The 14034-nt window shown below is 32.9% G+C and overlaps 1 pseudogene; it reads right to left on the bottom strand.

Moving 5' to 3' along the window:
* Window positions 1–4746: 4746 nt before the first annotated feature.
* Window positions 4747–14034, bottom strand: part of LOC149533907 (cytochrome P450 750A1-like) — a 55824-nt pseudogene continuing 46536 nt past the window's right edge.

Genomic DNA, 14034 nt, shown 5'->3' with positions numbered 1-14034 from the left:
TCTGGACAGGAGTTGAAGAGCACAAGAGATATCATCTTGTTGGTTGGAATGATGTTTGTCTTCCTAAATGCTATGGGGGTCTTGGTATTAAAAAAATCAAACATCTTAATATCGCCTCATTATCCAAATAGATCTAGTGCATTTTTCAGAGCACTAAAGTATGGAGGGGTATCATGATTGAGAAATAACTAAGCAGGTAGTCTCTCATTTTCTTGCTCAATGAGACTGAGATTCCTCAAGGATCTTACATATGGCTAGCTAAGTCCAAGGCTAAATGGAAAGTTGGTAAAGGTGACAATATTTTATTTTGGCAAGACAACTGGACAAGCCTGAGGCCTCTTATTGTCATCCTAGTTATGGAAGATGGGAAGAGTTTTGCATAAGAAGATATGGCCTGGAAGTCAATGATTATAGATTTGGCCTAGGTTGGCATGACCTGTCTATGATATCTTTGGACCTTAATTCTTTGATGATTAGCCTAAATTCTATAATTATTAAGAACAAGAGGGATGAAGTCATTTGGGGAGATAACTTGAATGGGCTATACTTTATGGCCTCTAGATATTTCTCTTTGTGGGATAGATTGGAGAAACCCATCTAAGCTAAGGCCTGGACTCCTAGTCTTACAACAAAAATTACCATCTTTTTCTAACTTCTCCTCCAAGAAAAAATTCTCACTTTGGACAATCTGGCTAAGAGAGGGCAGATTATCCTCAATAGGTGTAGTCTATGTAAGCATGATTTGGAGATGGTCAATCACTTATTTATTCACTGTCCCTATTCTTCCAAGGTTTGGCACTTTCTAAGTAGGGATTTTGGGGTCAACTGGTGTCCCCAAACTAACATCCAGGAGTTCTTCAGCCAATGGAAGAGCTCAGACTTTGGCTTGATAACACAATTAGTTAGCTCATGGTCCCTTCCAAACTTTGTTAGGGAATTTGGAAAGAACATAATAATCAAATCTTTAGGGATAGAGAATCTCTTGAGTTTTTTATTGCTAAGAAAATTGATGGATTAATGAAGGAGAACTTTGCTATCAAAAAAGAAGGAAACATTGAAGAAGGTGGGAATAGTAGAGCAAAGAAAAAGGCCAAGGATAGGAGGCTAGGTGGTTACTTCCCCTTGAAAATATGCATAAAGCCAATTTTGATAGGGTGGCTAAAGGGAACCCTGGTCCTGCTAGCAGTGGAGACATCACCAAAAATAGTTACGAAGGAAGTATAACAGCTTTATCCTACTCTCTTGGACATCAGACTAATCATTTTGCAAAAGCCAATATGGCCAATCACATTAACTAGTCTTGGCTTTTGGGATAGAGAACCTCTGGCTGGAGGGGGACTCCTTAAATGTCATAAATTTCATTAAAGGTGAAATTAAGCCTTTCTAGACTAAAGAGAACGTAATAAATGAACTAAAGTCTAACCTGGGTAAATTCAAAAAGATCCATATTAGCCACATGTATAGGAAGGCTAATTCAGTGGTAGATTGGTTCGCTAATGAAGTGGTAGCCAAAAATTTAGTGATGACATGGCATTTCAGTGAAGGCTTTCTAGCAGTTGTGATTGATTTAATCTGGTGGGACCGAATCCAGGGAAGTACCAAAATAATCCCAATTTAATAATGTTTAGATACACCAGATTGCATGTCAGACTGGGAGTTATTAAAAATCACGTGAAACTCTTTTCAAATAATTATAGCATGTACTTTTGGGACTCTTTATTGGCTATCATGAACATAACCACTAAAATTTGCAAAAATGTTTTCAAGTTTTGCATTTCAAAGTAGGCTGAAGTTTGTAATTCTATGAGTAGTGGGAGGCTTTTTGAACCAGAGGAAACCATGGTCAGTGAGAGAATTAGGAGGGAGCCATCAAGAGAGGCAAATAACTAGAAAAATCAAAGGAAGGTTTGGCATAAGCTGGAAAAGGGTAGTATTACTAAATTTTTGGAGAACCTCCATGGTTTTGATGTGGAAATCACCAAGTTAATGGTGGATTCATGAAAAAATGGGAAAGTAAAAATTGATGGGGTCACCCACCTTTTCAATGAAGAGTTGATTGCCTAGGTTATGGAGATCCCCTTGGAAGGGATTAACTTCTTCAAGGATAAGTAAATGACAACCAATTTTGTCAAAGAATTTGTGAAGAACGAAGAGGAGAGGAAGAAACTCATCAAGGCAGAGACGTATTATGAGATGGAGTCCGTTAAAAAGCTATGGAGATATGTCCTTAGGGTCGTCATTGAATATATTTCTCTAGACATTAGATTTGATAGGATCAAAATGCACTATTGGGTATGTGCAGGATCATGGTGTGCCAAAAAGTGGCGATCTAAAAAATATGTAGTTCTGAAATTCCTCAAAGAATTTCAAAATCTATTCCAACTTTTTTCCCACCCATCCTGATACTAAATGAAAATAATTAATACCTTTATAATTCCTACTATATCTTTTGATACCAACCTTATATGGTCATCTTTAAAACATCTTGAAAATGTGTTTTTGGCATGTTCTTATGTGTTTTTTACTTCAAGCATGTAGCTGACGACTTTTTTTAAACCAAAATTTGATGTAATGAAAAGAGTTTCTTAAGAATGTTCTTAGTTTTTCATAAATGTAAGTTTTGTCAAATTACAAGTTCAGTAAGTAATTATTACTTATATTCTAATGGAGTTAGCTACAAAGTGCTGATTGACATACTGGTTGAAAAATAGCTATAACTTTCAAACCGTATAAGATTTGTCAAATCCAAAAGATGCATCACATTCTATGCTTCGACTAGTATAAGTAAAAAAATAAGAAAAAATTAATTTTGATTTTTTTGAACTAGTTAAGGTGGTCAGACACGGGAGTTTTTTAATTCTAAAAACAGTATAGTAGAAAATTCATAATTAATTATTTGTTTGGAATAAAAATTGCTAAAAATATGCGTCACATCCAAGAATCAATCTACTTTTTATATCTAAAATTATATTTAAAAATATTATCATTTGACTATGATTAAGGTGGTCAGACATACATCTACTTTTTATTTTCGCCCTAAAATTTTTGTAGTATTGCATTGAAATCCAAACTTTTGACCAATCAAATATTTTTTTCTCCAGATAAGGCCTTGTATTTTAGAAAATAGATTCAAATTCCTAAAGATTATTTTCTTACAAATTTTTGATATAAAGTCCAAAACCACTTTAAAATTATGTGTCAAGTTGACATAACCCTAATTTGTTGGTTTTTCACTGCCACTTAAGGCCATAGTTTGGTACACCATGATCTTGCACATACCCTATTTTGTTTTTCTTAATCATTTTAGGCATGGTATGAAAATCCCTCCTCCTTTATATCTTTTCACCTCTATGAGCAAGGGTATTGAGGGTTTTAAGAGGAAATCCACTACTAATCCCACCCTTCATGAAGGATTACTCCTCCTGGTCTATGAGTGTCTAAAGACTCAAACAAGGGGAGCATCCCTCAGTGATACCAGGAGTGCATTCGAGGAAATTGGGAGTTCAAACTCTAAGGAAGTGCACACCTAATGATGAGGATAATACTTCCTTTAAAGGAAAAATCCCTAAGGAATAAAAGAATGTCACCCCTTCTGCCTGTATCCCCTGCATAAAAAGTCCTAGAAGCCTTCCCCCTATTCCCCCGAAGGTTGAGCCTCAGGAGGAAAAGGAGGATGATAATGAAGATGAGGAGATAGATTCAAAGGAAGAGGAGAAGGGGCAAGAAAATGTGAAGGAGGAGGTGAAGGGGAGGGAAAGTAAAAAGGGGGAGGAGGCTTTAGTTGATATGCCAAGGAACTCCAGGAAAAGAAAAGATGATGATGCCTCACTACAAGAATTTTAACATGAACACCACAAATATGGGGATTGTCAGGGAGGCATTGAATATCCAAGTGATGGAAGACTTTGATAGAAATGCCCACTATGATGATCTAATTGATCTGGCCCTGGTCGTTATCTTAGATAGTGCATGGGAAAATGGGTTGAACCTTCTAAACAATGCTAAGAATAGCATGATAAATAATTTTCAGTCTATCAAATGGTTGTTTCATGAAATTGAAGACCTTAAGGGGAAAAGAAGCTAGGAAGGAAACCATAAAAGTAGTTGTGACCAGGGGCACAATGAAGAGAAGAGAGACCAAGATGGAAGCCAACACCATAGTAGCATCTAGGGACACAATGCCAACCAGGAGGATAGAATCACCAAGGTTGAACAAAAAGTCCAAAGGTTGGAATCCACACACCAGAACCTGCCTAATCAGATGATTACCACTCTGAATACCCTAAATGAGAATATTGTCAACCTAGGGAATTCTTTGATGAGTGTTGGATCTAGTAGGGATGTGAAGGAGAAGGCAAGCTTGGATATTGGGCAGGTTGAGGATGATCAGAAAGAGACCAGGGATCAGGAGGACATCCAAAACTAGGAGTAAGAGGGTGTAGACAAATGGAAGGCCAATGAAGCTATAAAGACCCTGTAGGTTCTTGATAAGGAGAATTAATTTTTAGTGTTCTCCTTTTGTTTATTCTCCTTATACGGTTGTAGGCTTTTTGTCTCTTGGCAGTGGACCTATTGTTAGTTTTTGGTTTTTTTAAGCAGATGCAAGGGTGGTGGACTTTATTTATTATCTATATTTTAGATATGTTGTAAACAATTTTGGGTTTCAGGATTCCAATAAAACCTATTTACTTAATAAAAAACAAATAGACTACTTGCATGAAGTAGTGTTGAAAATTTTGATAGAAACTAGATTTTGAGGCAAGAAGGTGTGGCATGCCCTACCCTAGAAGATGGAATAGAAAAGAGGTGTTCTTTTCTAGGAATGGTGGATCCAAAATATTCCCTCATGTCTAACTCTCCATTACTTCTCCAATCAAATCAATGGACAAGGTGTACTAACACAACCTCAATATTAGCAATCCCCAAGGAAGCACCAAGGCATCTTCTCCCTCCTACTCCAAACGGAATCATGCTAAATTCTAGATCTTTAATCATATCAAAATTTTTGCCTATAAATCTGTCTAGCTTAGATTCCAAAGGATCTTCCCATACTCTTGGATCTCTTCCTATTGCCCAAGCATTGACAATAACACTTTGTTTTGCTAGTATGAAGTAGTCATGATGAGGCCCTTGCACAACACATGTTTCTATAGATTTATGAGTTATGAGAAAAGAACCTATTGAATATAATCTTAAGAACACATGTCTAAAATATGATAACTTATTATTTTCTCATCATTTTTTACTATAAAATCTATTTATTCTTGCAATTTCTTCATCACATGTGGATTCCTCAGTAACTCACTCATCAACCATTCCAATACAATCAACGATGACTCTATTCCACCAAGAAACATATCCTATATCCTTATAGAGAACAATCTCTAACAAACATAAATATATATCAAATTAATTAAAAGGACATATATAATTTAACAAAAGGTAAAGCCCAAGTTACAATAAAGCCCATAGTATAGTCACCATAATGATACCCTTCTTATCTTCATTGGTAGTCTCAGAATCCACAAGCATATCAATGAAGTCTTTCTATGTTGTGCCTCCCCTTGCGTTCCACATCTTCATCTATTATCTTATCAAAAATGACATCCAAATGCTAGTGGACATTCTTCATACATCTCTTCATCCCTTGCAAGTCAAGCCACTCCAACCAAGGGATGAAATTTCTGACATTAACAATTTCTATCAAAACATTACCCTCCCAATCAAGGTCTTCAAATAACATCCCACTAGATTGGCATTTGGCATTAGTCCTACTAGTCAATATTCGCCACATCAAGTCGAAGATGTAGCATGCCACTGTCCAGCTCACATCATAATTTAATAGAAAACTTAACCTAATCTTAATATAAGAAAACAAAATTTTAGAATCTAAAGTAACATTAATCTAAACAAACTAAATCAAAATTTAACTACAAAATATATCATTCATACTAAATCAAAGTACTAAATCTATCATGCAAATCCAATTTCAAATTTAAAAACATAATACAAATCTCAATAAAACTTTAAAATGTAGCATGCATATTAAATGTAAATAGTAAAGCTTACATGCACATCTAAATTCATTAACAATCAAATTCTAACTATAATAGGTAAAATGCAAAGATAGCTTGAACTACAAACTAACCAAAATAACATCTAACATGCATTATAAAATATAAAATGCATTTTAAGATCTAAAATTTAACATTTAACGATAAATTGAAATAAAAATTCTAACATGCTTTCTATAATGTAAAATTTAGCATCCATTCTAAAATATAACATGCACCTAAAATCTATAAAATCTAACAAACATTCTAACCTACAACATCCACCTAAAATATAAAATAGAAAAAGAATGTTAAAAGTATTTTACTTTCCCTTTCAATGTTCTTTGTTGATCTCCAATTTTGCAAAATTCCTTTTCAAACTTTCCTTCTTCTTCCACCAAAATAATCTTCTTCCTCTTTAAGTTTCTATTCATCCTCGTAAAGTATCTCTTTTGCCTCTCAAATTTCTATTCTCTCTCAAAATCTCTCTTCTTCCTCTTTAATTTTCTCTTATGTTTCTCTCCAAATCCTTAGAATAACTTGGGGGGAGGGGGAAGTAAATAAGTTATCCAAGGTCCAAATGTACTAATTGAATAAAAAAATACTTAATAAATTTTAAATCTTATTATTCCATTGCTCAGTCACTATTGTAAACTATTAGCAACATTAGCTAGGTGTCCATTGTTGTAAATGTAAAAGATTTTCATATTATAAACATTAATTAGTAAAACACCATAATAACATCTACACAATTTTGACACTAGGAATTAGTAAGGAAACTCAATTTGGGAAGAACTACTAGCAACATGTCACTAATTTTCACACTTCTAAAGTGAACTCTATTAGGAGCCAACCCTCTTTAAGGTTACGAAATAAATTATTAAATGTGGCCTTGTTAAAGGATTTAATTACCCTTTTAGGAGTGGCCTTTTCTAGAGGACTTTAGAACATTCCATTAGAATGTCACCCTATTCAAGGATTTACATATGACTATTAGGTCACTATGACTATTACATCAACCTTGACTAAAGGATTTTAAATGCTATTCACAATGGTTAAAAAGTAATATAAAGTTTTGATGTATTAAGTACAACCCACTTTTCATTTACAGATCTATGTTATATTCATAAACAAATTCTCTATCCTGCCTCCATTGTCATCTTGATCTCTAATTCACTTGGAAATCCTTTTATTCTTATAGAGTACTAAATTATGTTCTCACCTTCTATCATTCTGATTTCATCAAAATTACCTATTAGACTTTCTTATTTGGCTCTTAAGATATTTTCATCTCTCCATATATGGTCTTTAGTTTATCCCACATTTATTTTGCATTCTTGCACCCTTTTATGTCATCAAACTTACGTAAGGTTGAAGCAATCTCTAATATTTCCTAGTTGTGTTGTTTCTTTTCTTTTACTTGTTAAGTAGTCAAAGGAACAATTGTAATATTTATATGTACATTTTCCAAAAAGTCCAATGCAACATTACCAATACTAGCTATACGTAGCCTCATCAACATTTTCAAATCAGAATCAGTGAATACCTTCAGTTCAAAGTTATGATTCTTCTTGGAGTAATATCCATATTTTTCTATTCCTTTCAGATATCTCAATATCCTTTTCACTACCATCATGTGGTTTTCTTTAGGCTTTGTAGAAAATATTGCAACTACCTCATTTACCAATGCAATATCAGGTCTTTTATGAACAACATATTGTAGTTTTCTAATTAATGATCTGCATTGCATCTAGTTCACATCAGTAGAATCATAATTCTTAGATAATTTATGTCTAGTAGACATAGGTTTAATCACTTGTCTTGAATCTTCCATCACAAAATCTTTTAGTATCTCCTTCATATATTTGGAATGAGTAATGAATATCCCTTCATTTGATACACTTCTAAACCAACAAAGAATTTGGTCTCACCAAACATTGATATTTCAAATTCCTTCTTCATTTCATTAACAAATGATTTTCATAATGCTTCCTTGCCAACTACAAATATGATATCATCAACAAATGTTTTAGATAACAACACCTCATTGTTCTTGCTAGTCTTTAGATACATATAGTGATTATCATTGTTCTTGTAAACCTAATCTTAACCAAATAGTTATATAATATTTCATACCATGCTCTAGGGGCTTGTTTCAAACCATATTAATCTTTCTACAGTTTACACAACATGTTCTTCTTGCTAGGATCGAAAAATCCTTTGGGATGTTCTACGTATACTTCTTCTTGAAGTATCCCATTTACAAATGTAGATTTTGGATCCATTTGATATACCTTAAATCCTTTATAAGTAGAATATCCAAGTACTATTCTAACTCCTTCTAATCTTACAATAGGGGTAAATTTTTCCCCATAGTCAATAACTTCTTCTTGTGCATATCCTTTTCATATCAATCTAGTCTTCTTCCTTGTGACTTCACATTTTTCATTCAACTTGTTCCTGAATACCTACTTGGTTCCAAAAACATTTTTACCTTTAGGTTTTGGTACTAGGTCCATGTTTTGTTCTTTTCAATCTATTTAATTTCTTCATTCATTGCTTGTATCCAATCTTATTCTCCAAAGCATCTTTCACAGATTTGGGCTCAAACTCACAAAGTAATTATGCATCACTTCTAAATCATTTTCTTGTCACAACAACACATTCTTTATCTCTAATAAATTTTTTAGGTGCATGGTGTCTTCATACATATTTTGATAACACAAGCTCTTATCTTGTTTTCTCTTCAACAAGTTCATATTGAAAAATGATTTCAAGGTCATTTACTCTCTCTTGATAAGTTATTTGTTCATGTTTTGCATGCTTGAAATTGCCTTCCTCATGTTCATCTTCCTCTATCTACATCTCAACATCATTTTATTATTTCTCAACACCTACAATGTGTTGCTTGGTAACTAATTTTTAAAATTTGACATTCCTGGTCTGGTGGGGATCTATAGGTCTATTTTCTTATTTAGGTGGAGTGCTAGGAAAATTTTCATTCACATATATGAATGAGCTATAATCTTCAGGTTCCTTACTGTATTCAACTTCATTTTTCTCTATATATTCATCATGTTTCACATTTACACTTTCTACAAATTTGTTATTGTTAGAGTTCAAACACTTATACACCTTTACCATCATCACTAGGTATATCCTAGGAATATACCTTCATCACTTTTACCATCAATTTTTCATTTCTATTATCTGTAAGAATGTAACATTTTCTTCCAAAGAATTTAAAATACTTCACATTAGGTGCATATCCATAACAAAATTCAAAAGGTGTAGCATTTGTACCTTTCTTGACTTACACACTATTTAGAGTATAAAAATTTGTACTTAGAGCTTCTCTCTAGTATTTCTGTAACACTTTTTCCTCCATCATCAATATTCTAGGATAGTCCATTATTGATCCATTCCTTCTTTTAGCTATTCCATTTTGAGGAGGGGTCCTAAACTGTTAAGATCTGTCTATTGATTTGTCTATCATTGTAGAATATGTTGAACTCATTAGAAATGAATTCACCACCTTTATTAGATCCCAAGCACTTCAAACTCTTCCATGCCTTCTTTTCAACTCTTGCCTTCCATGCCTTCTTTTCAACTCTTGCCAAATAGTACTTGAATAACTTAAAATCTTCAAAATATTCCTTAAGATACATCACAGTGATCATTCTAGAATGGTCATCAACAAATAGAATGAAATATTTTTCCTAACAATAGCTTTGACAACCAATATGTCCACATAAGTCAATATGAACCAATTCCAAAATATCATCAAATGAATATGTTTTTCTCTTGAAACTAGACTTTGTCATTTTTCTCAATTGACATTGTTTACACATAGCATTGTCAAGTTTCTTCAATTTTGGCAAACCTCTTGCTCTTTTCATTTTACCAATGCTAACCAAATTGCCAAAATTTACATGACATTTAACCTCTTGTTCCATAACCAAATATAAATTTTTGTTATGCAAATAGACATGTCTCATTAGATAAGTCTAGATAGAACAAGTCATCTCTTTTTTTATCACAGTTCTAATTAGTTTACCATTAGTCTCAAATATTTTGGTATTTTGGTGATGGAAGTAAAATTTGTACCTAGATTTGTTTAAGTATTAAACAATGAACAGATTATAGTTAAGTCCTTCAACCCAATAAAAACTTCCACATTTGATCTTATTATTCAGTTGAATCAATAATTTACCTTTCACATGACATGGAACATCATTATCAAATTTAATATAGCTACCCTTGTATGGTCCAATGTTCTCAATTTTACTTCTATCACTAGTCATTTGATTTGAACAAGCACTATATGTTATCCATCTATAACTATTATTCATGTAAGAGATTAAATTTTTTTTCTCATGTTCATCATAATCTTCTTCCATAGAAACATAAACTACCTCTTCATCATTACTTTTAGATTTAGTAATAGCTTCTTTTTTAGTAATATAACAAAATTTGTTACTTTTTTTTTTGTAGTCCTTGTTCTTATTGAAGTCTCGGTCATCTCTTCTACTTTTTTACTTTCTCTCCTTTCTTTCATCCTTGTCTTATTTGTTAATCATCTAGTAATAATATGACCAACCTTATTGCATGAAAAGTAGATTATGAAAGATTTACCTTTGTATTTTCCTTTGCCTCTTCTAAATCATCTAGCTATCAATGCTTTTTTTTCATCAAATTGATCATCAAAAGTATCACTACCACTTTTCATATGTTTTCCTTTTCCTTTCTTGCTAAGAATCAGTTGTGGTTTAAAATAATATTCAATAGTAGCATGAGTGTAATTATCAAACTTAGACATATCAAAAGAAGTAAGCCCACCAATTACACCTTCTAGTGTTAGTCATTACTTGGCATACATCTTAGTTCTTGTATTTCAAAAACCCTAATAACATAGATATAAAGTGGAGTTCTCAATACCTTACTTATTATAGTTGCATCCTCAATCCATCATTCAACACCTAGAATAGTTATGGCAACCTCTTTGATTCTTCTAGAGTACTAAATTATGTTCTCACCTTCTGTTATTCTCATTTCATCAAACTTACCTCTCAGGCTTTCTTATTTGTCTCTCAAGACATTTTATTTCCTCCATATATGGTCTTCAGTGTATCCCAAATTTTATTTTCATTCTTGCACCCTTTTATGTCATTAAAATCAACATAACTTAGGGCTGAAGAAATATCCAATATTGTCTAGTTGCACGTTTTCTTCTTTTCTTTTAGTTGCCGAGAAGTCAAAGCCTAGACATTTTTAATATTCACATATGCATTTCCCAAAATCTCCAAGGCAACATCACCAATACTAGCTATTTATAGCCTCATCAACATTTTCCATGCAAGAAAATGTTTTGCTTGCATCTCAATTCTTGTATTTCATAAACACTAATAGCATAGATAAGAAGAAGAGTTATCAATACCTTACTATTATTTCTTCCTCAATCTATTCATTAATGTGCCTCAAATAGCATTGCCAACCCCTTTTATTCTTTCATAGAACCAAAATATGTTCTCACCTTCTATCATTCTTATTTCATCAAACTTACCCATAAGTGTTTTGACATGGCTCTCAATACATTTTTATCTCCTCCATATATGGTCTTTAGCTTGTCCCACATTTATTTTTCATTCTTGCACCCTTTTATGTCATCACACTCAACATAGATTAGGGATGAAGCAATCTCCAACATTGATTGGTTGTCTTCTTTCTTTTCTTTCACTTGGTGAGCAGAGAGAGGGATAGTTATAATATTCACTTATGTATTTTCCAGAAGCTCCAATGCAACATTACCCATACTAGCTATACATAGCCTCGTCAAGATTTTCCATGCAAGAAAATTATATTTGTTCAACTTTGGCACCTCTTTCTAGTATGTCATGATCTTTAGTTTTGCACGCCTTCAAACTTCTTTCTACAAGCACCAATGCTCTAATAACAATTGTTAAAATATTTAGAATAACTAAGATGGGGGGGAGTTGAATCTATTATCCAAGGCTTAGATGTACCAATTGAAGAAACAAACACTTGATCAACTTTAAATCTTATCACTCCATTGCTCAGTCACTACTATAAACTATTAAAAACATCAACTAGCTACCCATTGTTCTAAATATAAAAAAGTTGTAGAATATAAACATTAATCAATGTTAAAACACCATAATAACATCCACAAAATTTTGACACTAGGATTTAATATGGAAACCCAATTTGTGAAAAACCACCATAAACATGTCACTAATTTTCTCTTTTGAAGTGAGCTCTACTAGGAGCCAACACTCTTAAAGGTTGCAAAACACACTATTAAATATTACCTTGTTAGAGGATTTAATCACCTTGTTACAAGTGGCCTTCATTAGAGGACCTTAGAACATGCCATTAGAATTTCATCTAATAAAAGGTTTTACATATGATTGTTAGGTTAACCTCAATTAAAGGATTTCAAATACGGTTTACAATGGTTACAAAGTAATAGAAGGTTTTGATCTATTAAGTAAAACTCACTTTGAATATACAAACCTCTGTTCTATTCATAAACCAACACACTATCTAGCATGTATTGTCGTCTTGATCTCTGATTCACTTAGAACCAATTCAAGCAATCACCCTTCACTTCTTCTCAACCTAATTAAACTTTTCACTTAAATGTGCTAGTCAATAACATTAGCAAAAACTCCAACTCTTTAAGAGATCTCCTCTAGAACTCCTTGGAAATTTATTAAAATTTTGTCTTGTACCACCTTAAATAGGTAATTCTAATTTTTTTCCGCTTAAAAAACACTGTAGATCTTAGGGTTTATGATTAGATCCATCAAATATAATGCATTTGATCACCATCATGTTTATCTCTTATTTTCTAGAAACTTCTATTAGAATCCATCTCTAAGAATTTTTAGCTAATCATCTTGTAGTATTAAATGTTCCAAATCATTGATCATTATCTTTTTCACACTTTCCATATTCCAAAAAATCAACTTAGTCAGTTGTAAATTATAATTTCTCTAGTGTAGGGCACCTAGTCAAAGTTTACATTTTTTAGTTCTAGCTAGTAAAGGTCACCTCTTTACATTTTTTTTGGATTTAGGGGTGTGGGTGTGTTTGGACCTTGTAAAGGTCATCTCTTTAGGTTTTAGAAGTTGCTAGGCAAATATTTTTGGTGTGTGTTTATGAGTCTAACTTGTGCTAGGTAGCATAGGTCTAAGATGATAAGAATTTTCAAGAAGCTGTCATTTTAAAAAACCTTGTCCTCTATGATGTGACTTAATCCTCTTGCATGAATTAGGACTCCTAACATATCATTTGGGAGTTGGAAAGAGAATATATGTCTAAAGATGCCAATGTGGGCAACAATTGGAAAAAGTTGTCAAGAAGGAAAAATTCACCTAAATCATGCATACTAATGTCATAGGGGCTAAATTATGTCTACATCATATATGAATCAAACTAGATAGGTTTTGAGGTTCCCTAGTGAAGGAGAGAAAACTTGCTCAAGGATGCAAAAGTTATCAAGATTTTGCAAATCAGAAGGAGAAGCTTAATGGTGATCCCAACCACTTGTAACTTCTTTGGGAACTTATAAAATCATCAATTAAACACATCCCAATGGTTGGGAGTTGTATTGAATAGTTTTATGCAATTGAATACATAAATTTCCAATTCAGTGTAGATCGTTTCTTTGAATTTGGATTGCCTGATGGAAAAATGTATTCAATAATTCAATTTGTTGTTGGATTTGGGTTTATTGTGTTTGTAGAGTATTTTTCTTTTGAAGTTGTAATTTTTTAAGTTCTCAAACAAGTAGGTTTTGAAATTATTTTTCTAAGTACCCTGTGTGTTGGTACTTCTTCATGGATTTAGGGGGCATGGGAGTGGATCCTATGTACATATTTTATATAAGTTTTTGGGCCATGGAGAGCATAACAAGAAATTTAGAAGTGATACCCTAGGCAAGTAAAATGTCCCTTTT

This window comes from Cupressus sempervirens, chromosome 10 (assembly GCF_028749045.1).
Source record: "Cupressus sempervirens isolate cs-2001-9-10 chromosome 10, ASM2874904v1, whole genome shotgun sequence".
Taxonomy (NCBI): Eukaryota; Viridiplantae; Streptophyta; class Pinopsida; order Cupressales; family Cupressaceae; genus Cupressus; species Cupressus sempervirens.
This window is presented reverse-complemented; position numbering and strand designations above follow the sequence as displayed.